Source organism: Hyperoodon ampullatus (assembly GCF_949752795.1).
Source record: "Hyperoodon ampullatus genome assembly, chromosome: 1".
NCBI lineage: Eukaryota > Metazoa > Chordata > Mammalia > Artiodactyla > Ziphiidae > Hyperoodon > Hyperoodon ampullatus.
In genome coordinates, this window is record NC_136914.1 from 183,393,981 (window position 1) to 183,407,554 (window position 13,574).

Sequence of the window (13,574 nt, forward strand, 5' to 3'; positions counted from 1 at the left end):
GAAGCATTTTCCATTTCTCTTTTCAAGTTCAACATCATAATGCCGGACCGAATTCCCTCCCCCTTCCAAAACAAGAATCATACATGCGGTTAGGCTCAGGGGTCACTAAAGGACGAAGCCGGTGGTGGGTCTTTCCTCTTCCTCGCCCGGGTTGATCAGGGCGCGCCGGCTGTCGACTCTGCACAGCAGCCCATGAGGTGGGAGAGCGGAAAGACCGCGCCGACGCCGACGCCCGCCCCCAGAGCGCCGTCGTCGCTGGGCAACGCCTCTGCCCCACCCAGGTCGAGCACGTGACGTGTGCGTCACGTGACAGACCAGTCGGCGTCCTCCCGCGGAGGGTTGTAAACAGGCTTATCGGTGGCCGAGCTGCCTCCCTGCCGCGTCCGCGTCTCCGGCATGCCCAAGGCGGGCGGGGGTTTCCCCGCCGCGAGCTCAGCGCCCACCTGAGGTAACTCCTGCGGCCTCGGGTCTGGCGTACCCCGCGCCGCGCGGAGCCGCCGCTGCTGGCCGCCGTCGAGGCCGGCCGAGCCCCCGGCCCTGGCAGGGGGTGTGGCTGCCCGTTGTGCGGTCCGCGACAGGTGGGCGGGTCGGGGGCGGCCGTCGAGGCCCGGGCCTCGCACCGCCTTGGGCCGGGGCCCAGGCGCCTAGCCGGCCGAAAGGCGGCAGCGACCCCGGGCCGTGGGCTCTTCCGCCCCGGTTTTCGAGGCTGCCCTTGGGCCGGGCCGAGCCGGGGGCCGCAGGAGCCATCGGGCGCTGAGGGCCCGGGGCTGCCAGCGTGGAGTCCCAGTTGAAGTCCTGCCCCCGACGGGCTGTGAGACCTTGGGCAAGTCAGCCCTCCCCTTGGCCTGAGTTTCCACATCTGTAAAATGAAAGGATGGACTAGGTGATTTCTGAGGATCTTACCCTTCCGACGTGTGTGATCTCGAGAGAGGCCTGTATACATTGGAAGCTGCCAGAGGGAAAGCATAGGTAGATATTTTATCTTTTAATTGATGAGTTTCTGTTTGACTTTCTTTCAGTTTTTCACCTGACACGATTTGGATTCTTGTTCACTAGGGTGAAGTTTTTAATAGAAAACTTAGAGAAAGTCATAATGGTTTATGTTACTTTTTTTTCTCCCCCCAGGCTTTTAAAAATGCAACGGAACCCTTTTTCTTAAAACCTTGTTTGGAAGCCGAATTTGTCAAAATCAGAATCTTTATCTGCCGTACTCTCTTCCTTCCCCCTCCCCGGCTCCCATACCCCTGAGAGAACTAGGTTTGGGAGAAAAGGAGGTTCTGTTTTATGTAGTGAGTGGACATAAACAGAATCTGAGGTGATGGTGTGTAGGCAAAAAGATTATCAGGAGGATTTTTTTTTTTTAAGTTAAGAGAATACATAGTTTCCTCATTTGTTGTTTTTGAAGACTAGAGTCGGTAAGTTTACTGAAACTCACAGTTTGATATTAAAAGAGGAAAACCATATCCTTTGACAGCTTGTCTGCTTGGTGCTTCTGTGAGGTGTGTGAAAATCAGAGGTCGAGTGGACCATGAGTGGAACCCAAGGTGACCTAGTGAAATATGTTTTCTCTTTTGAAAGCAAACTGACTTCCTTGATCTTTGGTTTAGGTAAATCACTTCCATTCTTGGGGTCACAGTTTCTGCTACAAAGTGAGGAAATTGGATTGATTTTGGCTTCCCTTAGGGTTGCCAGATAAAATACAGGACACCCAGTTAAATTTGAATTTTAATAAACAGTGAATAAGTTTTTACTATAAAGCATAGGGCATGCTTTACTAAAAAGTCATTGTTGGGCTTCCCTGGTGGCACAGTGGTTGAGAGTCCTCCTGCCGCTGCAGGGGACACGGGTTCGTGCCCCGGTCCGGGAGGATCCCACATGCCGCGGAGTGGCTGGGCCCGTGAGCCATGGCCGCTGAGCCTGCGCGTCCGGAGCCTGTGCTCCGCCACGGGAGAGGCCACAACAGTGAGAGGCCTGCGTACCGCAAACAAAACAAAACAAAACAACAACAAAAAAATCATTGTTTATCCGAAATTTAACTGGGCCGACTGTATTTTTATTTGCTAAATCTGGCAACCCTAGCGCCAACATTTTTGTCTTCTTTAAATTAGTTGCAGGAAGATATTATAGATGCATAGACAGGAGTGAATTCATTAAACCAGTCAAAACTCTTTGTTATCAGTAGCAGTGTCTAGCTCTTGAAGAACAGCTCTGTTTCACTTTGGTCCCTCCTGCCCCCCGCCATGTAGCAGTTCCTTTTTTGCTATAATCACATAATGTTTAGGTTTATACTCTTGGTGGTAAACAATTTAAATAACTGAAAGAAAAAAAAGTTGCCAAAATTTCTAAAAGTACCAAATTGAGTCATGAAATGTATACTATTTTTTTCTAGAAAAGATACTTTACAATCCTACTTATTCTTTAGTTATCTGATTGACTCAAGACATTTTCTAAAGCAGTGGACTGTTCTGATGGTAAATAATCCTACAGGAAAATCTTAGGCCTTTTGCTTTGGCCACCTGTGAGTATGGAAATGACCAGTGTATGCACTATAAACATTTAGTTTTAACTATTTATCAATTTTGTCTTTGCTATATTTTGAAGATTTTCAATGTTGAAATTTTTTCAGGGAGTGTAATTTTTAATTCTTCAGTTTTGAGGATTTTTTTAAAAAAATTAGGCCTGATTTAATTTCTTTGCTCAGCTCACTCTGAAATCCCTGAATTTTCTAATTCATGTATTCATTTAACAGTCAACAAAAACAAAAAACCTGAGCGCCGCCATTGAGCCAGGCTGATGTGATCAGTGTTGTAGTTCTTCAGGTGCTTATTCTGATAGGAGTTAAATCACATGCAATCTGGGGATAAAGTGATGAGGGTCTTGAAGGGATAGAAGTGCTACGGAAATTGAGAGGAGGATTAGTGCCCATCTGGTCATTAGATTGAATGGCAGAACTTCCTGGAGGGGGTGGTATTTAATCCAGGTCATGGGGGTTAATGTGGCATTAGGAAGACAGGCTTAAAGAAAGGTGGGGAGATGCAGGAAAGGGCAGGGGAATCCATCTTCTCAGTTCTACAAAGCATATACTTCGTTGGATTGAAAATAGTTGACAATATTGTTTACATGTAGTTTTTGATTCACTGTGAATGCGAGCCTGAATTCTCTAGTCTTACTGCTCAGTTCCTACGGGAGACCTTTTCTATGGTCCATTCGGTTTCTCCAGAGAATCATCTGTTCTCCCCCTGTGTATTAGTCTTGCTTTTCAAGGTGTATTCCGTAGACTGTTCACGTTGGTATCATCTTGGTGCTTGTTAGAGATGTGGAATCTCAGGCCACATCCCAGGTGTGCCTCAGAACAAGATGATTTATATGCACAAAAAATTTTGAAAGCACTGGACTGTGCTGTGCTATGGCAACAGCACAATAGCAACAACAAAATATTTTTGTCCTGCAAAGTCTAACACAAGTTGGATGTAACTCCTCCATATGTAGCTATGCCATCTGGCTTCCAAGATGGCAGTGGAAGAGCTGGAGGATCTCAATGAATGGTTTTAAAGGCCAGGCCTGGAAGTGGCTAACATTACTCTCACCATATTATATTGGTCAGGAATTAGTCACCTTACCTCTAACATAATTGCAAGGGAGGCTGGAAAATGTATTCTTCTAATTTGCCCAGGAACAGGGACCAGTGTAGTGGATAAGTAGCATTGACTCTGCTTCAGTTGGCCATTCTGGTCCCCAGACTGTTTCATTCTCCCTCCCACATGTAGGGCATGCTAACCCCCTGTACAACCAGCCATTGCCTTCAATTCAAAGTACAGGCATACCTTGGAGATATTGTGGGTTCAGTTCTAGACCAACGCAATAAAGCAAATATTGAGATAAAGCAAGTCACAATTTTTTTTGGTTTCCCAGTGCACATAAAAGTTATGTTTATACTATACTGTAATCTGTTAAGTGTTCAGTAGCACTGTGTCTAAAAAAGACAATGTACATACCTTAATTTAAAAATACTCTATCCTTAAAATGTGCTTATCATCATCTGAGCCCTCAGTGAGTCCTCATCTTTTTCCTAATGGAGGGTCTTGCCTTGATGTTGATGGCTGCTAACTGATCAGGGTGGGGTGAAGGTTGGGGTGGTTGTTGGAATTTCTTAAAGTAAGCCAGCAGTGAAGTTTTCCATATTGATTGACTCTTCCTTCCATGAGCCATTTCTCTGTAGCATGCAGTGCAGTTTGATAAATTTCACGCACAGTAGAACTGCTTTCAAAGTTGGAGTCAGTCCTCTCAAACCTTGCCACTGCTTTATCAACTAAGTGTATGTAACATTTTAAATCCTTTGTTTTCATTTCAGCAGTCTTCAACAGCATCTTCATCAGGAGTAGATTGCATCTCAAGAAACCACTTTCTTTGCTCATCCGTAAAAGCAACTCATCCACTAAAGTTTTATCATGAAATTGCAGCAATTCAATCACATCTTCAGGCTCTACTTCTAATTCTTGTTCTTTTGCTGTTTCCACCACGTCTGCAGTTACTTCTTCCACTGAAGTCTTGAACCCCTTAAGAACTCATCCATGAGGGTTGGAATCAATTTCCAAATTCCACTTAATTTTGATATTTGGAACTCTTCCCATGAATCATGAATGTTCTTAGTGATATCTAGAATGATGAGATCCTTTCCAGAAGGTTTTCAGTTTTACCCAGATGTATCAGAGGAATCACTATCTATGGCAGCTACAGCCTTCTGAGATGTATTTCTTAAATAATAAGACTTGAAAGTCAGAATTACTCCTTGATCCATGGGCCGCAGAATGGATGTGTTAATGGTCATGAAAACACCCATACAGTAATCTCATTGTATATCTCACTCAGTGCTCTTGGGTAACAAAGTGCATCTTCAGTGAGCAGTAATATTTTGAAAGGAATCTTTTTTTCTGGGCATTGGGTTTCAACAGTGGGCTTAAAATATTTAGTAACATGTTGTGAAAAGATGTGCTGTCACCCAGGCTTTGTTGGTCCATTTATAGAGTGCAGGCAGAGTAGACTTAGCATAATTTTTAGGGACCCTAAGAATTTTGTAAATGACCTTCAACTTAAAGTCACCAGCTCCATTAGTCCCTAATAAGAGAGTGAGCCTGTCCTTTGAAGTTTTGAAACCAGGCATTGACTTCTCTCTAGCTATGAAAGTCCTGGATGGCATCTTCCAATATAACACAGTTTCATCTTCGTTGAAAGTCTGTTGTTTAGTATAACAACCTCATTAATCATTTTAGCTAGATCTTTTGGGTAACTTGCTGCAGCTTCTACATCAGCACTTGCTGCTTCCCGTTGCACTTTGATGTTATGGAGACACCTTCTTTCCTTAAACCTCATGAACCAGCCTCTGCTAGATTCAGACTTCTACAGCTTCCTGATCTTTCTCAGCCTTTATCAAATTGAAGAGAGTTAGGGCCTTCCTCTGGATTAGGCTTTGGCTTAAGGAAATGTTGTGACTGGTTTGATCTTCTGTCTAGACCACTAAGACTTTCTCCATATCAGTAATAAGGATATTTCACTTTCTTATCATTCATGTGTTCACTGGAGCGGCATTTTTAATATTCTTCAAGAACTTTTCCTTTGCTTTCATAACTTGGCTAACTGGTGCAAGAGGCCTAGTTTTCAGCCAGTCTTGGCTTTCAACATGCCTTCCTCCTTAAGCTTAATCATTTCTAGCTTTTGATTTGAAGTGAGAGGACTCTTTGTTTCATTTAAACCATCCCTTCTCTTGAGGATTATTAACTGGCCTAATTTCACTATTGTGTGTCTCAGGGAATAGGGAGGCTTGAAGAGAGGGAGAGAGACAGAAACAGCTGGTTTGTAGAGCAGTCAGAACATATACAACTTTTATTGATTAAGTTTGCCATCTCACATGGGCATGGTTCATGGCATCTAAAACAATTAAAATAGTAACATCAGAGATTACACTGATCACAGATCACCATAAAAATACAAAAATAGGGAAAAAGTTTAAACTACTTTAAGAATTACCAAAGTGTGACACAGAGACACAGAGGACACAGAGTGAGCAAATGCTATTGAAAAAATGGCGCCAATAGACTTGCATAATGCAGGGTTGCCACAAACCTTTAATTCGTAAAAAATGCAATATCTGCTAAGTCCCAGTAAAATGAAGAGCAATAAAATAAGTTATGCTTGTATGGGATCTCTGAGTGATGCCTGGCTATCTTATCAGGTCCAGATAAGCCTTTCTTGTTCAAATGAATTAAGAAAACACATTATTTATTACCCTCCTCCCCAAAGTATTATAATAAGGGCACAACATGACTAGTAAACAGTAGCATTTGTAAGGTGAAGCATAGACACACAGTAGTTACTCTTCTGTAGCAGTCCTTTAATGTTTATGGACAGATATAAAGGAAGGTTCTCTTCCCTGGAAGGGAAGGATGTTTCTTGATTGGACTCTGATTTTGTTCCCTGGGAGAAACAGTCACATCCTTTTTTCTCCATGGCTCCAGGGACCATCCTTAGGGTTCTTCTTTTTCCATTATTTTGTTTGCTCACACCCTGTGTCCAAAATTGATGCTGGAACCATGCTGTCCTGGGTATCATGCAGTTTGCCTGTTTGTAGAAGGTTGGACTCCCAGAGGTTGTTTTTAAGTCTTGAACAGACATTCTAAATCTGGGCCTGTTGTTTTTCTGCCAATACATTTCCTACAGAAACTTAGCAGACTCTTAATCCATTTGCTTCCAGTCAATTCAGAGTACCAGTAACCAAATAAATTTTTGATTTTTGCTAGAAACAGCCAATAGTAACCAGCCTACACTGTAAAGTTTCATTTTCCAATTTTTCCCCATACAGTTTTAAAGTCATCATGTGTGTGATTTGCCTTCTGAGTTACAGCCATCAACAGGTTTTGTAACCATTTTTCTACTGCATAAGGTGGATCATCATCTTTTCCTTCTCTGATATGAAATTCTTCATTGCGTACAGAGTGGTGACTAAGAAAAATGCAACTTGTTGAGGTTTTTGTTATGATAGCATCCCACTTCTGGTAGCGGTTTCTGTTGGAGAGGTGGCCAAGGAACTAGTTGTCTTATTTGTAGAATTTTCTCTCTATTTTTAGCCAGTATTTTACTACTACTCAAAACCTGAGACCTGAGCTCTTTGGCATCCTATAGGCAAATTAGCTCATTTTGTATATTTATTATTTCACATACTTTTTATTGTGGCTTTCTCCACTTTGCTAAATTAATTAGTATTCCCATATTTTCTGTCTTTAAAAAACAGTTGAAATCTTTTTTGTCTGCTTGGGTGCCATCTCTCTTCATTTGTGGCCTTGTGATTTATGTCTTTTTTTTTCCTTTTTCTTTAATTTTTCATTTTGAGATAACTGTAGGTTCATATACAGTTGTAAGAAATAATGTAGAGGGATCCCATTAACCTTTATACAGTTTTCCCCAAAGTTAACAGCTTGCAAAATTTTAGTACAATATCACAACTAGGATATTGACATTTTTATAGTTAAGATGCAGAATATGTCTGTCACCACAAGGATCCCTCATGTTCTTTTTTAAAAACAATTAATTAATTAATTAATTAATTTTGGGCTGCGTTGGGTCTTTGTTGCTGCACGCGGGCTTTCTCTAGTTGTGGTAAGTGGGAGCTACTCTTCATTGCGGTGCACGGGCTTCTCATTGCAGTGGCTTCTCTTGTTGTGGAGCAAGAGCTCTAGGCGCGTGGGCTTCAGTAGTTGTGGCATGCAGGCTCAGTAGTTGTGGCTTGTGGGCTCTAGAGCACAGGCTCGATAGTTGTGGCGCACGGACTTAGTTGCTCCACGGCATGTGGGATCTTCCTGGACCAGGGCTCAAACCCGTGTCCCCTGCATTTTGGCAAGCGGATTCTTAACCACTGCACCACCAGGGAAGTCCCCCTCATGTTGTTTTTTTATAACTACCCCCACTTCTCCCTGCCCCCACTGCCTTCTTAACCCCTGGCAACCACTAATCTGTTCTCCCATTTCTATAATTTTGTCTTTTCAAGGATATTATATAAATGGAATTATACATTATGTGATCTTTTTGGATTGGCTTTTCTCACTCAGCATAATTCTCTGGAGATTCATCATTGTTGTTTCATGTCCAAATAGTTCTTTTTTTATTCCTTTTATATTGCTGAATAGTATTCTATGGTATGAATGTACCATAATTTGTTTAATCATTCACCTGCCGAAGGACATCCAGTTGAATAAAGCTATTACAAACATTTGTGTGCATGTTTTCCTGTAACCATATTACTTCATTTCTCTGGTTATAAAACTCCTGGAGTTGCTGGGCCGTATGATATTCACATGATATGTTTTAGGAAATTGCCCAAGTGTTTTCCAGAGTACCATTTTACATTTCTACCAATATGGAAAGGATGGTTCAATTTCTCCTTATCCTTGCCCACATTTTGGTGTTGGCACCATTTTTAATTTTAGTCATTCTAGTACATATGTAGTGATAACTTCATTGTGATTTTAATTTGCATTTCCCTAATGGCTAGTAAGGTTGAACATATTTTCATGTGTTTATTTGCCACTTGTATATTCTCTCAGCAAAAGTGTCTTCATGTCTTTTGCCCATTACTAATTGGATTTTTGTCGTTGTTGACTTCTGAGAGTTCTTTATATATTTTAGATACTAGTCCTTTGTCAGATATGTGGTTTGCAAATATTTTCTCCCAGTCTGTGGCTGATCTTTTCACCCTTTGAAGAACAAAAGTTTTTTATATTTATGAAGTTCAATTTATAAATTTTTCCAATTGGGAATCAAGCCTTTGGTGTCAAGTTTAAGAACTCTGTCTAACTCTAAATCCTAAAGTTTTTTTTTTAATGCTTTTTCTCCCCTAAAAGCTTTTAGGTTATACATTTAAGTTCATGAATATTTTGAGTTAATTTTTGTGTAAGGTGTTGAAACTTCATTTGAGGTTCATTTTTTTCCCCCTTATTGCTCTGGCACCATTTGTTAAAAAGTTCTCTTTCCTTCACTGACTTGCTTAATTAAAAATCATTTGGACATATTTGTGTGGGTCTATTCATGGGTTCTCTGTTCTGTTCCACTGAATTATATGTCTGTCTCTCTGCCAGTATCACACAGTTTTGATAGTAGCTCTATAACAAATCTTGAAATCAGTAGACTGATTCTTCCCATTCTCTTCTCTTTCAAGAGTGTTTTAGGGGCTTCCCTGGTGGCGCAGTGGTTGAGAGTCCGCCTGCCGATGCAGGGGATGCGGGTTCATGCCCTGGTCCGGGAAGATCCCACATGCTGCGGAGCGGCTGGGCCCGTGAGCCATGGCCACTGAGCCTGCGCATCCGGAGCCTGTGCTCCGCAACGGGAGAGGCCACAGCAGTGAGAGGCCCGCGTACTGCAAAAAAAAAAAAAAAAAAAGAGTGTTTTAGATTTTCTCTTTCCATATGCATTTTAAAATAATCTTGTCTATGTCTACAAAAGTCTTTAAAAGATTTTGACAAGAATCTTGTTAAGCTTGTGTATTAATTAGAGAATAATAGACATTTTTACTTTGTTGACTCTTCCAGTCCATGAACACAGGTATGCATCTTAATTTATTAGTTTATTCTCTAACTTCTTTCATCAGCATTTTATAGTTTTCAGCATAAAAGATCTTTGTTACATTTACACCTAAGTATGCCGTATTTTTTCATGATTGTAAATGGTGTTGTATTTTTAATTTCCGTGTACTTGTTTTCATTGTTAGTATTAGAAGTACGACTAATTTTTGTATGTTTATCTTGTATACTACAACTTTGCTGAATTCACTTATTCTGCGAGTATTTTTTGTAGATTCCTCGGGACTTTCTGTGTCATCTGAAAACAGGTACAGTTTTCTTTCTTTCTAAGCTGCATGCCTTTTGTTTCTTTTCTTGCCTTACTGCATTGGCTAGAACTTCCAGCACTATGTTGTAAATAACATGCCTTTTTCGCAGTCTTAGGGGCAAAGCAATTGTTTTCTTATCATTAAGTATAATATTAGGTGTAGGGGTTTTTTTTGTAGGTGCTGTTTTTCAAGTTAAGGATGTTCTTTTTTATTCCTATTATTCTGAGAGGTTTTTTTCTTAAATCGTGAATGGGTGTTGAATTCTGTCATATGCTTTTTCTTTGTTCATTGGAATCATATGATTTTATTCATTAGTCTCAACATAGTAGATTACATTGATTACTTTCGTTTTTAAAAAATTTTTATTGGAGTATAGTTGATTTACAATGTTGTGTTACTTTCTGCTGTACAGCAAAGTGAATCAGTTATACATATATCCACTCTTTTAGATTCTTTGTCCATATAGGTTCATTACAGAGTACTGAGTAGAGTTCCCTGTGATATACAGTAGGTCCTTATTAGTTATTTATTTTATATATTATAGTGTGTATATGTCAGTCCCAATCTCCCAATTTATCCCTCCCCCTGATTAATTTTCAAAAATTAAAAAAAATCTTATATCCTTGGAATAAGCCTCACTTTGTCGTGGTTTATAATTCTTTTTATATTTGCTGAATTCTGTTTGCTAATATTTTAAGGATTCTTTTTTCTGTTTATAGAACTTCCTGTAGCCGTTTCACTCTTTGGGGGTACATCTGCTGGTGACACAGCCTCTTAGTTTACTTTTATCTCAAATGTCTTGATTTCACCTTCCTTTATGAAGTATTCTTTTTTTTTGGATATAAGGTTCCGAGTTGACAGTTCTTTTCTTTCAGTCCTTGAAAGGTGTTGTGTCTTTCCTTCTGGCCTCCCTGATTTTTTCATGAAATATTTGCTGCCATTTAAATGATGTTTCCTCTGTAGGTAAGGTGTTATTTCTCTCTCACTGCTTTCAAGATATATATGTTTTTCTTTAGTTTTCAGAAGTTTGACTGTTCCCTATCTTGCTGGGGATTTCTTTGAGTTTATCCTGTTTGAGGTTTGCTCAGAATCTTGAGTCTGTAAATATATCTTTTGCCAAATTTGGGAATCTTCAGCCATTATTTCAAGTACTTTTTCAGCTCAGCTCTCTCCAATGACATGAATGTTAAATCTTTAGTTATAGACCCACAGGTGCCTGAGGCTCTGTTCATTTTTCTTTTTCAGTTTATTTTTCTCTTTGACATTCAGATTGGGTAGTTTCTATTGGTCTGTCTTCTGGTTCACTGGTTTTTTTCTGTCCCCACCATTCCGCTGAGCCCATCTCTTGGTTTTTGTATTTTGGTAATTGTATTTTTCAGTTCTGAAATTTCCTTTTGGCTCTTCTTTATACCTTTAACGAGACCTTTTTTTTTTAACCAAGGCACAGCAATGGCGGGGATGAAAGTCCCAGCTACCTACTCAGCCTCCGTTGATACCGTCCTGATGGGGATGTTGGGATGCTTTGTTACATCTTGGTGAGAGAAGATGTCTAGTCTACCCTTGGTCTTTGCTGGCATGGGTAGGGGTGTGGCCACAGGTTTTTTTTTCTGTGGTATTTGGCTGGAGTAGGGTGATTGTTGTCTACTTTTTTTTTTTTTTTTGTCTTTCTAGGCTGACCCTTTCCTACTCCTTTGGTTATTAGAAAGAGCAGGTTTTTCTTGGGGCTTTTTTGTTTGTTTGTTTACACTTCTTGGTGTTTCTGGCTTTGCCAATTCTTCAGCTCCAAGTTTGGATTATATGAGGCAAAAAGAAAACCCAGGAAATTGAACACCATGTCATTCCTTGAATCCTGAGGTCCCTAGCTGGTATGCCTCCTTCTTTCTGCCTTTCAGAGTCTTGTATTATTTTTACTTATAATGTGCAGAGTTTTTACTTGTCCTTAGTGGAAAAATAGGGAAAAGTACATTAACTTCCCAGAAGTGTAAGCTTCTTCTTTTTAAAAAATCCTTTTATTATCATTTTAATAGAGTCTTAGTGGAAGAGGAACTAAACCTAAGTATTCAGTCCACACCTTTATTACTTCTTAATATTTTATTTCATTTGTATGAATTAGGCAGATTGAATATGTTATTTGCTCAGTGCTTGTATTGTTCATGGCACACAATCTTATGTGGAAGAGCCTTTGGAAATAATTGAGAGCATGAAGCTTTGCTTGGCTAAGGTTTCTCAAAAAGCTGCAAGCCATAATGAGTTCCTTCTATGTTGCTCCCAGAAAGATTAGTTTGCTTCTTGGTGAATTTCTTTAGGGTAGTTGATGTAGAAGATGATACTTTAATACTGTAACCTAATTTTTAAGTTTAAATGACCTTTTATTTTATGCCAGGAGGCTACATACTGTCAATCTTTAAATTTAACTTGATTTGTTAAAAATTAATTTAAATATGTTCTCAGGAAGGATATCTTTATATTAGATTATATCAAAGCATTAAAAATTTAAAGAATCACTGAAAGTCTTAAGTTTGTTAATTCAGTTGTGATAGTGTTAGGAATGTTCTAGTGCTTACCCAGATTGCATAGCAGTTAAGGATATGGCTCTGGAGCCAGCTTCAGTGCTTACTGATGACCTTGGGCCCGGGTTTCTTCATCCATAAAGTGTGGATGATCACAGTTACACTACTTCATAAAGTGATTGTGATGATGTGAGTTGTTTTTAACTTATTAAAACTGAAAATATTTTTCTATTTTATCATAAAACTTAAAAACTGTCAATTCTATTAGTAACAGCATCTAATACAACTTGAGATTAGACTTAAGAGATTAGATTTAAGATTTAGGAAACCTGAGTTCCACTCCCAGCTTTCCTGAATAGCTGCTTGACTTTTGCCAAGCAGCCTTGCTTCATCCCTTTCTGCCTTATTTTACTCATTTATAAAAGTAGGGTTGAGTTTGAACTGGTTGATCTCTAAGATTCCTTCTATTTCTTCCATTCTGGTTTTTTGTCTCATTGAATCATAATTGAGCTAGTTATAACACAGTTCATGAGGAGAACACATTTTACAACCAGGAGAAGAAAAAGGATTCGGGTGGGGAGGGCAGGATAATTTTACAGAAACTTTTAACTGCTGATATATTGAGAATAATTAAGTTTGTTTCACGCAATTCTAATCGAGGGCAAAACTAATGCCTGTGGATGGAAGGGTGGTGCTCTTGTCTCAGCCTAATGGACCCGTGTTTAACAGTTACTCCTGTCCAACATCGAAATGGGCCACCTTAAGTGCTGGATGCTTCCTAACACTGAAAGGACAAAAGTCAAGGTCAGACTGGCAAATGATATATCAGAGTCAGGTCGAGGTTACTTAAATCTCAGCCAGTGATGGTGCTGGATGACTTCTCTTAACTTTTTGGCCTCCCATGGGTAGAAATCATGACATGATAAAGTTGTTAAAATAATCAAGAAAAAACATCGTAAGGTGGCACAGAGGTCACTAACTTTAACTGAATTATAATAATGACAATTCATATAATAAATTCCTTTTTATTTGCAATTTTTTTTGGTTGAAGTGCAGACTGAGTACTTTTTGTTCTCAGTTTTGAAAATGTTGCTTCTCTTAACTCTTATGTAGTTTTTGATGATTCATGTGGGGAAAGGAGCACTATTACTTTCTTCTTTTTGAATGATCTTTGATTTTTTTTTAACGTC

The 13,574-nt window shown here is 39.7% G+C and overlaps 1 protein-coding gene across 1 annotated transcript in view; it reads left to right on the forward strand.

Moving 5' to 3' along the window:
• Window positions 1–328: 328 nt before the first annotated feature.
• The window catches only part of MARCHF8 (membrane associated ring-CH-type finger 8), a gene marked incomplete at its 3' end in the record, with an annotated part of 105,649 nt that continues 92,403 nt past the window's right edge, over window positions 329–13,574 (forward strand). Inside the window, exon 1 of the mRNA XM_079711769.1 lies at window positions 329–448. The remainder of the gene's footprint in view (window positions 449–13,574) is intronic.